The sequence below is a fragment of the Pteropus alecto genome, unplaced genomic scaffold (assembly GCF_000325575.1).
Source record: "Pteropus alecto unplaced genomic scaffold, ASM32557v1 scaffold164, whole genome shotgun sequence".
Classification (NCBI taxonomy): Eukaryota; Metazoa; Chordata; class Mammalia; order Chiroptera; family Pteropodidae; genus Pteropus; species Pteropus alecto.
The window spans coordinates 13,718,776-13,734,382 of record NW_006439568.1 but is presented as its reverse complement, the minus strand read 5'-3'; the positions used below and the strand labels follow the sequence as shown (position 1 = coordinate 13,734,382).

The 15,607-nt window shown below is 32.9% G+C and overlaps 1 pseudogene; it reads right to left on the bottom strand.

The window, feature by feature from the left end:
* Window positions 1–14,221: 14,221 nt before the first annotated feature.
* LOC112483594 lies at window positions 14,222–14,340 on the bottom strand (annotated as a pseudogene).
* Between the last annotated feature and the right edge of the window lie 1,267 nt (window positions 14,341–15,607).

Genomic DNA, 15,607 nt, shown 5'->3' with positions numbered 1-15,607 from the left:
TGTTGCTTTTTTGTTCTGTATTTTTTGTTTTCCCTTGGCTGTCTATTGATTTGCTTCATATTGACTTCTGACTGTATGATCATCTGGCACTTGCCCAATGCTGCCAATGTTTTTAAGAGAGAAAAGCCTAAGACCTATGCACAAAAGGTTGGCAGAGTGCAGAACCTCTATATGACATCAAAACACCAGAGATTTATGAAACTGCCTTTACAATAGCTCAGACTAACAACAAATTCTACTTCTCAGAACAAAAGCAACAATGAAGTTGTTTCTAACTAAAGAAGAGATATAACTAAACACTCATTAAAAAGTACAGTAATAGAAAGCAAAATTTAAAAAAGAAAAGAGAAAAGAAGGCAGAAAAGTAGATATACAAATATATAATACAGCAGGAAGGAGGAGATTTTAAAGTAGAGGGCAGAATCAATAATGCTAAATGTTATGTAGATTGATGAAAAATAAAAACTCTAGAAAATCATTTACCTTGGTCTTTGGATATCACTGGTGTTCATTTAAAACATTATTTTGTTCAGTGATGGCCAGAGATTCTGTTTGCAAAGAATTTAAAGATAAATTACAAAGAAATAAGAAGCAGTATTTACCATCTACATGCATGAAAATATGGCAATAAAATAAAGGAAGTCGAGTATAGCCTGATGGGATGACAAAATTATATAAATATTGTATTGAGAACAAGACAGAAAGTTTACTGAAATATAGTAGTCAAGAAGGAAAGAATGTAGGAGACAAATGCTTAGAATATATGGGTTAAAACAGAATAGGGTTAGATATTGAAAACCTCAGGAAAGTCTTTGGACAGATATTTCCCATGGAGAATATATACGGTACCTAAATTTACTATATTATTTATTATATATATCAGGAAACTTTTGAGAGTCAAAGTGAGACTATTATTAAAATAAGACACGCACGACCCCAGATTGTCCAGGGAATCCAGGCTATATGGTCCTCTACAACTACATCACAACCGTTTCCAGCATAGGTCAGATTTAATCTGCCAGTGAGCAGATAACTGTTAACCAAACTTTTTTCCTTCTTTGGTACTACTTTTCCAGGTCTCCCTTGGAATTCTGTTGGCTTGAGGTCTAGCAATGATGGACTGAGAGAAGAAACAATGTGACTACTCTCCAAACTGGCCCATAGAAATCTTGAGAAAGGAAATAGACACTGTCTCAAATATAGGAAGTGCAAGAGTAAAAGAATACAGAAATAATTAATTAATTAATTAATTAATTAAAAAAAGAGATCAACTCAGGAGGCAGTCACCGACCCGGGTGCCCTAGGAAACGTCACGGAACGTCTGCGTGAACACACTGAAATTAAAATTATTAGTTAAATAATCATAATTTTAAGAATGATATGATATAGGTGTCAATAGTTTTGTCTGTTTTTATAAATTTGTTTGCAACTTAAGCAGGGCTTGAACTACTAATATCTCAAACATCTAGTTCTGTCTAGTCATATTGTTGACTATTTGGGTGTACTGTGGTGAAAAAATTTAAATTCAAACATTACATAAATACTTGTATCAGTCTGGAGATGAACATAATAATAATAATAGATAAAGTACTCTAAACTCATAGTGGGGGAGGAGGATGAAGCAATACATAAACTGCTAAATATATGTTTATAGACTATTATATTCCATCTTTAATGTAAAAAAATACAGGGAAAGCCAAGCTGAAAGGCTACATACTGTACGATTCCAACTATATGATATTCTGGAAAAGGCAAAACTATGGAGATAGGAAAAAGACAGTTGGTTGCCAGAGGAGGGAGAGATGAATAGAGTACAGAGGATTTTTATGGCAATGAAACTATTTGGTATGTATAATGGTGGATATATGTCATTATAACTTTGTCAAAACCCATAGAATGAACAACATCGACAGTGAACCCATATGTAAACTATGGACTTTGTGGGACAAAGTAGTTCCATGTAGGTTCATCAATTTTAACAACTTTACTGCTCTGGTAAAGGATATAGATAGTGGGAAAGACTATGGGTGAGGGTCTCAGGAGATGGATAGGAATTCTGTACTTTCTGCTCAATTTTGTTGTGAACCTAAAACTGCTCTAAAAATAGTCTACTAAAATATTTTAAATGCATGGGAAATGAAAACACCAATTGAAGCATTTTAAAAAGTTGTAAATTGTGTAGAATTTTAATAGCTGCTTAAAATATTCAATAGTTTAGAAAAACCAGTAGGTGTCTCTCATGCTTTACATATTTTTTTTAAAAATATGATCTCAAAAACGAATGCAAATATTACGGAGAAAACAGTAAAATAGCAAAATAAAAATAATAGCACCTTTTTCTTCAATTTTTGGCTAAGAGGGTGTTATCTTTTAGTATGAACAAACAATATACTATATAACTGATAGAATATAAGCTTAGACAATCCTTGACTTGTGTAGTACTTTTGAAGAGCTCCCATTTTACATTTGTAACATTACTTCTGTTAAAATTAATGAAGCTCCATACAAATTTACAGCATTTAGAAATCATGATTCCTACATGTATTATTTAAGATGACTATCACATTTAATCAAGTTCATCATATTTCACAATGCATAACTTGGTTAATACCTTTTTTTACATGCGTCACCAAACTAAGCAGACACAACTATATTCATAAAATTCACAAACATTCCTTAGGCTATGAAAAAGGCTCTGCTTTCAAGAAGAGGCAATTTGCTTGCCCAGTAGGTGCCTAAATGCACGGACTTGATTCCAAATTCTATTATGAGATACTAATGACCACATGCACTTGGAGATGCAATGCAAAGAAGTCACAAGAGTAAATGTCAAGTATTTGGAGAAAAAGTAAAATGGAATGAAATATATGTTATTAATGAAGCAAAGAGTGAAAAGTATGGAAATGTAATTTAAGGATATAAAATTAGAAAGGAAATCATTTTTTTAATTGCCAGAGTTGCATTCTTCTTCAGACTTTTGTAGGTGCGGAGGTTAATGTTTAAATAAGTTTGATTTTTAAAATTGTAATCATAGCTCAATGGATAAAAGGATCTTGCTAAATTTTAGTTATGAATGTATCTGTGAAGAATGACAGAAACATCCTAATTAATAGGAATTGGCCTTATTTCCCTTAATCTACACTTAGAAACTATTGTTTATTAGAACACAAAGATAATTACAAATTGTGGGCTCTACCTGGGTCAATTAAATTTGTTATTTTCACATGGCTAAAGGATGAAGATGGTTGTATACAACTCAACACAAGAGAAGCAATGGAAAACAGGGAGAAACCTTGTTTCATTAAGTCTTTTGTAGTTTTGTGGTACTAGTAAAGTACATTGATTGTTCTGAAGCTTAGTTTCCTTACCAGTAAAATGTAAGTGGCAGGAACATCAATAAGAAGGCAGAATAAAAAACCCTTAACCCTCCTTCTCCCCATGGAAATTGATTCAACTATACATGGACCAATTGCATTTGTGAGCAATCTGGGGACCAGTTGAGAGACTTCTGAACCTTGGGTGAGTACAAAACCAGCTATATAGAATTTGGTAGGAAATTTTGTGGAGGGAAGTAACTCTACTCTTAAAATAACTACATATGGTTATATATGTAGCCCAAAGTTTGTAATTAAGTTTGTGTTTTAATAAACTATAGTTTTTAAATTTAGATCAAGATCTCCAGAAAATTTTCATCTTACGTAACTGAAACTATATACTTATTGAACAGCAACTCCCCATTTCCCTCTTCCTCCAGCCCCTGGGACCCACCACTCTACCTTCTGTTTCTATGACTTTGACTACTTTTGGCATCTCATATAGTTGGAATCATGTAGTATTTGTCCTTCTGTGACTGGCTTATTTCACTTAGTGTAATAACTTCCAGGTTTCCTATATTTTTGTAAATGGTAGAATTTCCTTTTTTTTTTTAAGACTGAATAATATTCCATTATTATGTTTATAACACATTATCCATTTATTCCTTGATGGACATTCAGGTTGCTTCCACAACTTGGCTATTATGAATAATGCTGCAATGAACATGGTGGAGCTAATAGCTTTTCGAGATCCTGATTTTAATTATTTTATATAAATATCTAGAAGTCAATATGCTGCATGGATCACATGATAGTTCCATTTTTAACTTTTTGATGAACCTTCATACTATTTCCCTTACAGGATGAACCATTTTACATTCCCACCAACAAATTCCTATTTCTCCATATACTTGCCAATATTTGTTATCATATTTTTTTCTAATAGCCATCCTTACAAGTGTGAGGTGATATTGTTGTCTTGATTTGCATGTTCCTGATAATTAGTGATGTTAAGCACCTTTTTATATACCTGTTGGCTATTTGTATGTCTTCTTTGGAGAAATGTCTATTCAAGACCTTTACTCATTTTTTAATCATGTTATTTTTTTCTTGTTTGTTTATTTGCTATTGAGCTGTAGATATACTTATATAATTTGGCCAATAGCACCTTATTAGATATGTGGTTTACAAGTATATTTTTTCTAATTTTTCAGGTTTCCTTTAGTGTTATTTGGGAAAATGATGAAATTGTTTCTAATATTAACCTGGAAGAAAAAGTAAATGTATTTAAAAATATACCATTAAATAAACAATAAAGTGGAGCAATAAGAAACTAGTTAAATTTTTATTAAAGTAATAATGTTATAATATGTGATTTATAATTAGCAAAATATTTGCCTTTAAAAAGACAGTTATAATCTTAAATTAGAATAGCTATTCATAGAAAGTGTTACATGTAAAATCTAAGTAATATATAAAGGAAGACATTGTGCAGAATTGTTTTAAATATCTCACTAGTCCAATTTTTTAATTAAAAACATTTTAATGATATTTTAAATTTTTCTATATTCCTACTAATATTACCAATTTAATAAAATGACATTAACCTAATATTATCATCTAAGTTTCAGGAATAAAAAAAGCACAATTTTAATTATACTGAAAAAGTAAATATTTGTCTTTGATAGACTCCCTCCCTCCAATGTTCAGCTTTACACATCTCTATTACATCTAAATAAAAATTAAAGATCAAATCCATGTTCAAAAGGTCCATTAACTATAAATTAGAAATTTACTTGTGAAATTCAGTTTGGGGTATCACTTAAAAAGAGAGAATGGGAAGTGAGAAGGTGCTTCAAAGATCTTTATTTATAGTATTCCATTATAATATATATCTACATCATGAATATGTTACAATAAAATAATATCTCTTCATTATTGGTTAATGCACACCTTTTATATTATTATTTGTAATTTTTACTTAAAATTTGTTATTCAAAATTGTGATAGGCTGAATAATTTGCCCCCCAAAATGTGCCTGTCTTAATCTCCAAAACCTAAGAATATCTTACTTTACATAGCTAAAGCAACTTTGCAGATATGATCAAGTTAAGGAACTTGAGATGGGATGATTATCCTGAATTGGCTTAATGTAATTAAAAGGGTCCTTATAAGGAGGAGTCAGGAAGGTCAGAGTTAGAGGTGAGGTGATGACAGGAACAGAGGGAAGGAAGAAGATGTGATGAAAATAGAGGTCAGAGTGATTCAAGGCTATTAGCTCAGAAATGCAGCCGGCCTCTAAAAGCTGGAAAAGACAGGGAGGGAAACAGAATTGATTCTCCTTTTGAGACCCTAGAAGGGAGGCTGCCTGCTGACCCATTTTAGATTTCTGACTTGTAGAACTATATAATAATAAATTTGTGTTGATTTAATTTTGAAAATTGTGGTAATTTATTACAGAGCAACATAATTAATATAGAAACATACGTAAATCTTTATACACAATTATAAATATAAACACACTAAAAGTAAATTGCTTGCACACACATTCACAGATGCATATATTCACACATGCGTACACACACAGAATTTGTTGACTTGAGTGACCAGATAGGCCTTCTTCATTTTGTGTGTCTGGGTGTGTATGTGTGTGCGTGTGTCCATTTGTAATTAAGATAAACTGCAACTTCAGATTTTGCCTCGATCCATCATCGTAACGTCGTATCATCATATCCTAGTATTATACCTTCAAGAAGGAGGTGGAAGAGGAAGAGAAGAAAAAGGAGTAAGAGAGGAAGAAGGGAGATGGAGGAAAGGAAGAAACACAATCCTTTAATCCAAAAATTGTTAAATATTTAAAGACTTGTTTAAAGTAATCTGTTTAAACAACTGTAAGACAATCTATAAATGACTATTAGTGTCTTCACCATAGCAGGAAAGGAAGAGGAGACTGTAAATGGACAATAAACTTGATAGACTTCATAAATTTTCTTTGGGTTAAATGTTTGCTTCAATTAGCCCATAACAAATAGATGCTACTGATTAAAAAATATATATATTTTCATGCAGCTGCAAAGTAGACAATCTGCTACATCAGAAATACAAAGGTTTTTTAAAAATTCAACTGACTGTGAAAGGACATTTTGTGCAGAGAACACACTAATTAAAACATTACTACATGGTTCCTATTTAAAACCTTTCTATGTCACAATATTGGATAGTTCCATAGATATTTGTCAGTTTCTTAATAAGTCTATTTTAGTTTTTAAGTTAAAAAAGACCAACCTTATAACATTAAAAAGATTTACTTTTACTTTGTTTTTCTTTAATTTGTATATTTGTTTTATTCACTACTGCTTTCAATAGCTCATCAAAATATAATAGTTGACTTTGATTAAAACACTTCATAAAAACACAAATGTAAATGTTTCTAAGTTAGGAAATGAATAATCATGAAGGCTTTTGTTTATAAAGAAAGAATTAATCCCATTCAATATCTATAGGATCAAGGGAGATTTATGGGATTTCAACAATTCACACAAACTGAGGTAAATTTAGAGCAACAAGCAGGGTAGTTAAGAGATATGGAAATAGATTTTATATGGATAATTAAAAATCCCAGCCTTATTTGTCATGTACAAGACAAAATTCTGAAATGAGACAGAATAACCAAAAATACACATTTGATGGAAGAAAATTAACTCTCTATAGCCACAATTAATAGAAGATATGAATCAGTTTGAGGTAGAATTTCAAAGAGTATGACTATTCAAAGAGCATATATTTAAACTCAGGGAATCACAAGTTGCAGAGATGTGGAGTAATTCAACCATATAGTGGATGCCCCTTCCCAGAAATGTTATGGACTGGACTGTATCAGAAAATTTCCTGTTACATTGTGCCAACTATTAACTATAAAGACAAATATAAATTAAAAGTAAGAGTCTTAATTATTTTTTTTTAAATTAAGGGGAGATATCCCCCCTTTTTTGAGCATTTACATAAGAAAACCTAAAATTTTAAGTAATTTTTCCTGTCTTTGGAATAAATATAAATTATTTGAAAACAAAACCCATTTGGATTTTGTGAGCTTTATGAACCTGAAATATCTTTCTCAAGGACCTAGGAGCCATCTCTTTTAAATGTAAACATCAAGGAAGATAACACCTATTTCCCAGTATGGGGGCAGTTTGGAGCCTAGAGCCTAACTTTAATGGGCACCTTGTTCTAAGTTGCAAACTTACCTCCTCTCATAAAGATAATTTTTTTTCCAACTTGCATAGAGTCTATAAGCTAACACAGATGGTTACCTCAATTACTATGTAAAGTTGGTATGAACTATGTATGACAGATAGGGCTGTCAGGTCCTTTTCCTTGAGAACTAGCTATTGTTTATCAAGAAAACATGAATGCAATGGGTTGTATCTGCTTCGTGAAAATTTCCTCTCTGGGAAAGGCATTGTCAAGAGAATGAGAAAGTAGATCACAGACTGCGAGAAAATATTTGCAAAAGACACAGTGATAAAGGACTGTTATCCAAAATATGCAAAGAACTCTCGAAACTCAAAATAAGAAATAACCTGATTTATAAAATGGCCTAACGACCTTAACAGACCCCTCACAAAAAAGATATACAGATGGCAAATAAGCACATGAAAGAATGTTCCGCACCATTTTTCATTAGAGAAATGCAAATTAAAACAATAAGATTCCATGAAACACTTATTAGAATGGCCAAAATCTAGAACATTGACATCAAATGCTGGCAAGGATGTCTAGCGAGAGGAACTCATTCATTGCTGGTGGGAATGCAAAATGGTATAGCTACTTTGTAGGACAGTTGGCAATGTCTTACAAAACTAAACATATTCCTACCATAGAAACCAGCAATCATACTCATTAATATTTACCTAAAAGAGTTGAAAACTTATGTTCACTCAAAAATTTGCAAACTGATGTTTCTATCAGCCTTATTTATAATTGCCAACATTTGGAAGCAACCAAGATGAACAGATAAACTGTGATATATCCAGAAATGGAAATTTATTCTGGCTAGAAAGAAATGAACTATCAAGCCACACAAAGACATGAGGGACCTTGAATGTATCCTCACCAAGTGAAAGGAGCTATCTGAAAAGGCTTTACATTGTATGAATACAGAACTATATTACATTTTAGAAAAGGTAAAACCATATGGATAGTAAAAAGATCCATCATTGCCTAGGGTTAGTGAGGAGGGATAAAAACATATGGAGAATTTTTAGGATGGTGAAAATATACTGTGTGATAATATAATGGTAGGTACATAATTATAACTTTGTCAAAACCCATAGATTGTACCATATCAGGTATGAACAGCAATATAAACTATGGATTTTGGTTTATTATGAAGTTTCAGTGTAGGTTCATCAACTGTAACAAATGTTATTACTCTAGTGGGGAATGTTATCAAGGGGGAGGCCGTGCATGTGTGGGGCAAGGAATATATAAGATATCTCTATCTTCTTCTCAATTTGGCCGTGAACCTAAAACTGCTTTAAAAGTAAATTCTTAAAAATATATATCTATAATATAAACACACCAATCATTAAATTGATATTGATAGCCATACTACTATCTGACCTATAAACACCATCAAATTTTACCTCATATCCAATAATAATATTTATAGCAAAAACATCCTTCCAGGATCACATCTAATATATATTTGTCAGGTGTCCTTAGTCACCTTCAATCTGGAAAAATTCCACAGTATTTCCATATATTTCATAATCTTAATATTTTGAAAACTACAAGCTTGCCATTTTATTATGTTATTAGGTTTTTCTGATATCTATCTTCCCCTCCCCTCTGCTTATACTCTAGGTATACAATTTGGGGCAGGAATTTCATAAAAGTATATATTTTATTGGGTGCTATAATATTTTGATTTCTTCCATTACTGGTGATTTAGTCACAAGGTTAAGGTGACATCTGCCAGGTTTCTCCAGAGTAAGTTACTAATATCATGTGTATAATTAATAAATGTGTTGTAAGATCCTTTGAAACTATTACTGTATTTTCATCCAACAATTTTAGCAACCATTGATGATTTTTCTCTTGTCAGTTGGAACTACTATGGGTTTCAAATGGTGGTTCTCTCATTCCAATAGTTCTTATACAGTTTACTAGCTGACATTCTACAGTGAGAAAGACATTTCTTATCCCACATGTATTCACATATTTATTTATTTGAGCATAAACTTATGAATCTTACTTTATTCAGTAGGTTATAATCTGACACTGTTATTAAATATGTTGAAATTCAAATTGCCCCATATTTTGTAAGCACATCCCATGCAAACTTGCTCCTATGTCATTTAAAAATTTTTACACCATTCTTCAAGTATTTCTTACTTTCTGGACATACACACACACACACACACACACACACACACACACACACACACAACCACATAGCTTTGTCTGTTTATACTTTAGTTATTTTTTTATTTCTATAGCCAAAACTTAAGTTTTTCAAAGCCAAGGATGTTGCCGCTTAATATTTTTTTGTTTATTCCAGATAACTTCACTCACTGGTTTGCTTGCTACAGATACTTAGTGTGATAGCTAATTTATCGGCTTTGCTAAAGTGTCTTTCCTAAGGCAGAGGAGAATAAAGTTCTAGGTCTACACCCAGTCTATTTGTGGCCTCACTGTTGATGCTGAATCCCACTACTAATAGTGCACAGAGGCTATGAATAGGGAAAGGTGTAGGTGGTAGCTTTTGAAAATATATACCACTGTTCACCTGATTGCCTTCTTTCTTTTCTCAGTTCTTAAGAACAAACAAACAAACAAATAAACAAGTACATAAATAGATAAATAAATAATAAATATAAAATAAAATAAAGTAAGTATATAGGTAGAAACTAATAGTTAAATACATCCTAATTTATTTGACTTTGATATAGTTTAGCCACTTAAACCCTCTGAACTTATTTCCCATCTCTAGATTTATAAATAAGAAAGTTTTACTGATCCCTTCCAGCCTCAAAAATCCAGTGAGCCAAAAGTTGTCCAAACTATTGTTTCATCTTTGAGTGAGACTGAGATATCAAGAATCAGAAAGAACACAGACTCTTCAAGGATTTTGAGATTCAGAAATTGAAGTAGACATGTCAGTCACAGGGAACAGACAAAACCAGTGACAGTATTTGAGGCATTAAGGACCATATGCTGTCTGTGAGGTTCATATAAAGCTACCTAAGCGGAATCTATAAAGAAGGTCTTTCGCACAGACATAACTAAACTTCCTTTTGGCTAAATTTTAAACAAATTTCTATAATGCCTATGTGAGAAAATCTCATATTGTATTAATTTTTCAGAAAGGCTTGTTTTCATGCACCATCAAATAAATAACATTTCACTTTTTCCAAATTTTATTATTTCATATAAAATCAACAGCTAGCATAGTTGAGAGAAATTCCTTATTCTAAAATAAAATCAAGATTCTTACAAACTGTGAATGACAGGGTTATTTTACACATTCATAATCTGTAACTATTTTGAAGTATGTGTAATAATATACATACTCTAATCTACTCTCTTTTCTTGACTTCAAAACAACTGGCTTTCAAATTCAAATAAATTTCTTTAACATGAACTGAGTATAGAAATTTCTTATATCCAAAAATTCACTGATTTCATATTTATTGTTTCAACATTTCTTTTGTTTATACTCAGAATATATTTTAAAATGTTAGTATCAATTTTACAAAATAAAGAAGAAACACATTAATAAAACTAAAAATATATGGTATGTATTATGACTATGGTTTCATTAAAAATGCTGATACATAAAAGACAAGTGAAAACATTCCAAAAGATATAATTTTTTAGTAAGAAAATATCTATTTGAAAATTATTGATTTTAAGTAAAGAATAACACAATTTTATTCTGTTCTGTCATAATCCCTTGATTTTACTACTAGAAAGGTAATCCCTTTCGGTACATATCTCAAGTTATTCTCTGGTGCTGAGCTGGATTCTTAAACTGCAACCAGTTGAGCTGGGATTTGGAGTTGACCTTGAACACCACATTAGCATATGCTTCAACAAGTTTCTTCCATTGACAGATGACAATTTTGTAATGCTGTTTTCACATAAAATAGTTCTTGAAAAGTTTCATTTCATTTTAAGTATTCAAAACTCAATAAAGATTAATAAGCTGGTTAGTTAATATATTAATAGCATTAGACAAAGCAAATGAGTAAATTAGATCTGTATATATGTGGGGCTTATTTATTTAGCTTATTTCTCGTTTTATAATATCTAACTTCTTTTTTAAAATAAATTTTGTGATCCATGTACCTAAACTTTGACTTTTATATATTCTATTTTAGTTTCTAAATATGATTTTTCTTTTCCTATTACCAAAATGTAGTTTTTACAGTATACCCTCTAGTTTCATGAGCATTCTTTACTATCAGCACCTACATGCTTTCTAAGAACATAGCAGTTTTTTATCACAAAATGGTAAGTAAAATTTTCTCAGAATAAAGGTCTTCATTATAACAGTTTAAGTTCCTATAATTATTGGTATTTTTCTTTTCTTTTGAATAGTTTTCAATAATTCAATATGGGTTTGGCCTGATGAGTGACATCAGAAGCATGATGGCGCAAGGGGTCCGTTGCTCGCTCCCCTTGAGATTACAACAAATTGAACAGCTATAATCCAATGGAAAATTCACAGCCTAACACACAAACACTTCTGAGAGATCTGCACATTAAAGCATCTGAAAGTAGGCGAGTCAGGTGAGCAAGGGAGGAAAAAAGGGATAGGAGCAAAGACGGGTGCTGAGGATGCAACTTAGTGCTCCCTGTGGGACTCGAGGAGAAGGGAGGAATCAGGGTGTCTGGTGTACTCTCTGTAGCCCCAAAGATTCCTGCTCTAGTGATCAGCATATACTGCAGCAGGACTCAGGGATCAGAGCAGAGACAGAACACAGAAGTGTGACAGATGTGTTCTAATAGCCTTATTTCCCAGCAGAAAATGGAGTCATGGAGACTGGCCGCCTTCCCGCACCTTTCCAGGGCTCATCTCCTCTCATCCTCCCTGAGCTAGCAGCAGGACCCAGGGGAAACTGCTGCAGCGAGAGTTGGCCTACACTGCAGGGAGTCTGCAGTCCTCTGAACTAAGGAGACAGCTTTTCAGTGGCAGATGCACACTGCAGCTGGTCCCAGTGACAGGGCTGGGTATAGAGCTGAGATAAATGAGGCCTGATGGTCGCCATTACTAGGAGGAAAATACCCTTTGGCACACAAGTGGTGTGTCCTAACCCACCCCATCCCTATCTATGGAGGCTGATCTTGGCAGAGGCACTTGGAGCACCTCAGGCAGCACACTGCATCTGGCCACTGGGACACTGGGACAGCATCTTCAGCAGTTCTTCAGGGGTTCAGCACCCTGTCACCCACCACATTCTCCTACCGGGGTGGCGTCTTGGGATCTAGGCGACCTGGTCACAGTGGAGACACATACCTCCCCAAGAAATAAAAGACTTTTTTTTTTTTTTTTTTTTTTTGGTCACACAGCAGAGATGCTGGAGGCCTAAGCAGTGCAGGCAGCTTGCATGCCACCTACTGCAAAATGCAAGAAAAACCTCTTGTTCATCTGCTAAAGAGGGATCACTATTAATAATAATAATTTTTTTTTTAAAAAGTAGAGTTTATTCCCATAAATGCCTAGCGGAAGAAATAATTCATCAAGTACCATAAACAACCAAGGTAACAAGGCAGCTCAGAAAGAAAATGAAAACCTCTAGAAAATAAAATTAAAGATATAGAAATATGTGATTTAAATTCAAGATCACAGTTCCGAAAAAAAATCAATGAGATGCAAGAAAATTCAGATAGGTAGTTCAATAAACACAGAAATAAAATCAATGAACAAAAGGAACATGTTTCCAAAGAGACTGAAACTTTAAAAAAGAATCAAATGATCTTCTGGAGCTGAAGAACTCAATACAAGAGATGACGAATAAAACAGTGACCTTAGGAAACAGAACCAACAAGATGGAGAAAATAATTAGTGATAGTGAAGACAGAAATCTGGAAATGATGCAGATAGAAGAGATTTGAAAGTTAAAAAAAAAAAAAAAAAAAAAAAAATGTAAAAGAACTATCTGACTCCACCAGGAAGAACAATATAAAAATAATGGGAATACCAGAAGGAGACAAGAGGGAAAAGAGAACAGAGAGCCTATTCAATCAGTTAACGAGAACCCTATTTAAACAAACATATGGATAGAACTGGATCTTTGAATCCAAGGTGCAAACAGAACACCTAATTTCAATCCAAAAAAAGTCTTCTCCCAGGCACACTATATTAAAACTGTCAAAAATTAATGACAAAGAAAGAATTCTCAGGCCTCCAGAGAAAAGAAGATGGCAACTTGTAAAGAAAAATCCATTAGATTATCATTGAATTTTTCAGCAGATATTCTACAAGCTAGGAGGGAATAGAATTAAATATTCGAACTATTGAAAGAGAGAAATTACCAGCCAAAAATACTATATCCAGCAAAGTTCTCTTTATATATGAAGGAAAAATAAACACCTTTACAGAATACAGAAGTTGAGGGAATTTTCCACCACAAGGGCTGCATTACATACTGAAGGGCATTACCATACATAAAACAAAAAGACAAAAAGTAAGATGAGTAAAATGACTAACAAACAGTAGAAACAGGAAATTGCAACCCTTATTCAGAATAGGATATTACACACTTAAATACTACATAATGGTTAAAGGAGAAAAAACATTTTATTTTATTTTTTATTACTATTATTTTTTTTAGGCGAGGCAATCCTTGGTTGACCTGACAGATTGCAAGGACCTTGCCAGCTTATTTTTTTATTTTTTACGCCTACAGCACCTGGTCTTCCTAGGTGGTCTCCCATCCAATTACTAACCAGGCCCAACCCTGCTTAGCTTCTGAGATAAGACAGGATCAGGCTCGTTCAGGGTGGCATGGCCATAGACAGAAAAAACATTTTAAAAAGAGAAGACAATAGCTACTGCAACTCAGAAATGAACTCACAGCATAAATAGGAATAATTTGAGATATGATTTGAGTATAAATAGGAACAAAAACAGAAGGGGGAGGGAGTAAAAGTCTGAATTTGCAAAGGGGAATGGAAATAAGATAAATACAGAAGAAAAAGGAGTACTGTGTATATGAAGTTTTCTTTTACATAAATTTAGTGGTAACCGTACACACAAAATCCAGATCTGAGATATGTAACATAAAAAAAGGAACAGGGGGAAAAATCATAGAATACCACTGAACTAAAATAATAGAGAGAAATACAAGAGTAAAGAAACAATGGAGACACCGAGCTACTAGAAAACAAAAGATACAATGGCTATAGGAAAATCTCATATATCAATAATCACCCTAAATGTAAAAGAACTGAACTCACCAATAAAAAGGCACAGAGTAGCAGATTGGGTCAAAAAACAAAACCCAACCATGTGCTGCCTTCAAGAGACACATCTCAGCTGCAAGAACAAATGTAGACTCAAAGTGATAGAGTGGAAAATGATACTCCAAGCAAATGGCACCCAGAGAAAAGATTTATGCTTGAAAAAATAGACTTCAAGATAAAAAAGGTAACAAGAGACAAAGAAGGACACTTCATAATGATAAACAGGCAGCACACTAAGAAGACAAAACACTTATCAATATATACGCTTCCAATCAGGGAGCACCAAAATATATAGCAGCTACAATAGAACTAAAGGGAGAAACTGACCAAAACACAATTATAATAGGAGACCTAAATACCCCATTGATATGGATAGATCATCCAAACAGAAAAGCAATAAGGAAATATCAGCCTTAAATGACACATTCGACCAATTGGGCATAATCAACATTTATAGAACCTTTCATCCCAAAACAGCAGATTATACATTTTTCTATAGTGCACAAAGAACATTCTCAAGGATAGACCATTATGTTGGGACATAAAACTAGCCTCAAAAAATTCAAGAAGATTGAAATAATACCAAGCATATTCTCTGACCACAATGCTTTGAAAGTGGAGATCAACTGCAAAAAGAAAGTGGGGAAAATACTCCAAATATGTGAACATTAAAGAACATGCTAGTAAGGAATGACTGGCCAAGGAAGAAATAAAAGGAGAGATCAAAAGATACATAGAAATGAGCATGAAAATACAACACATCAAAACTTTGGCAATACAGCAAAAGCAGTAATAAAAGTTCATATCATTACTGGCCTATC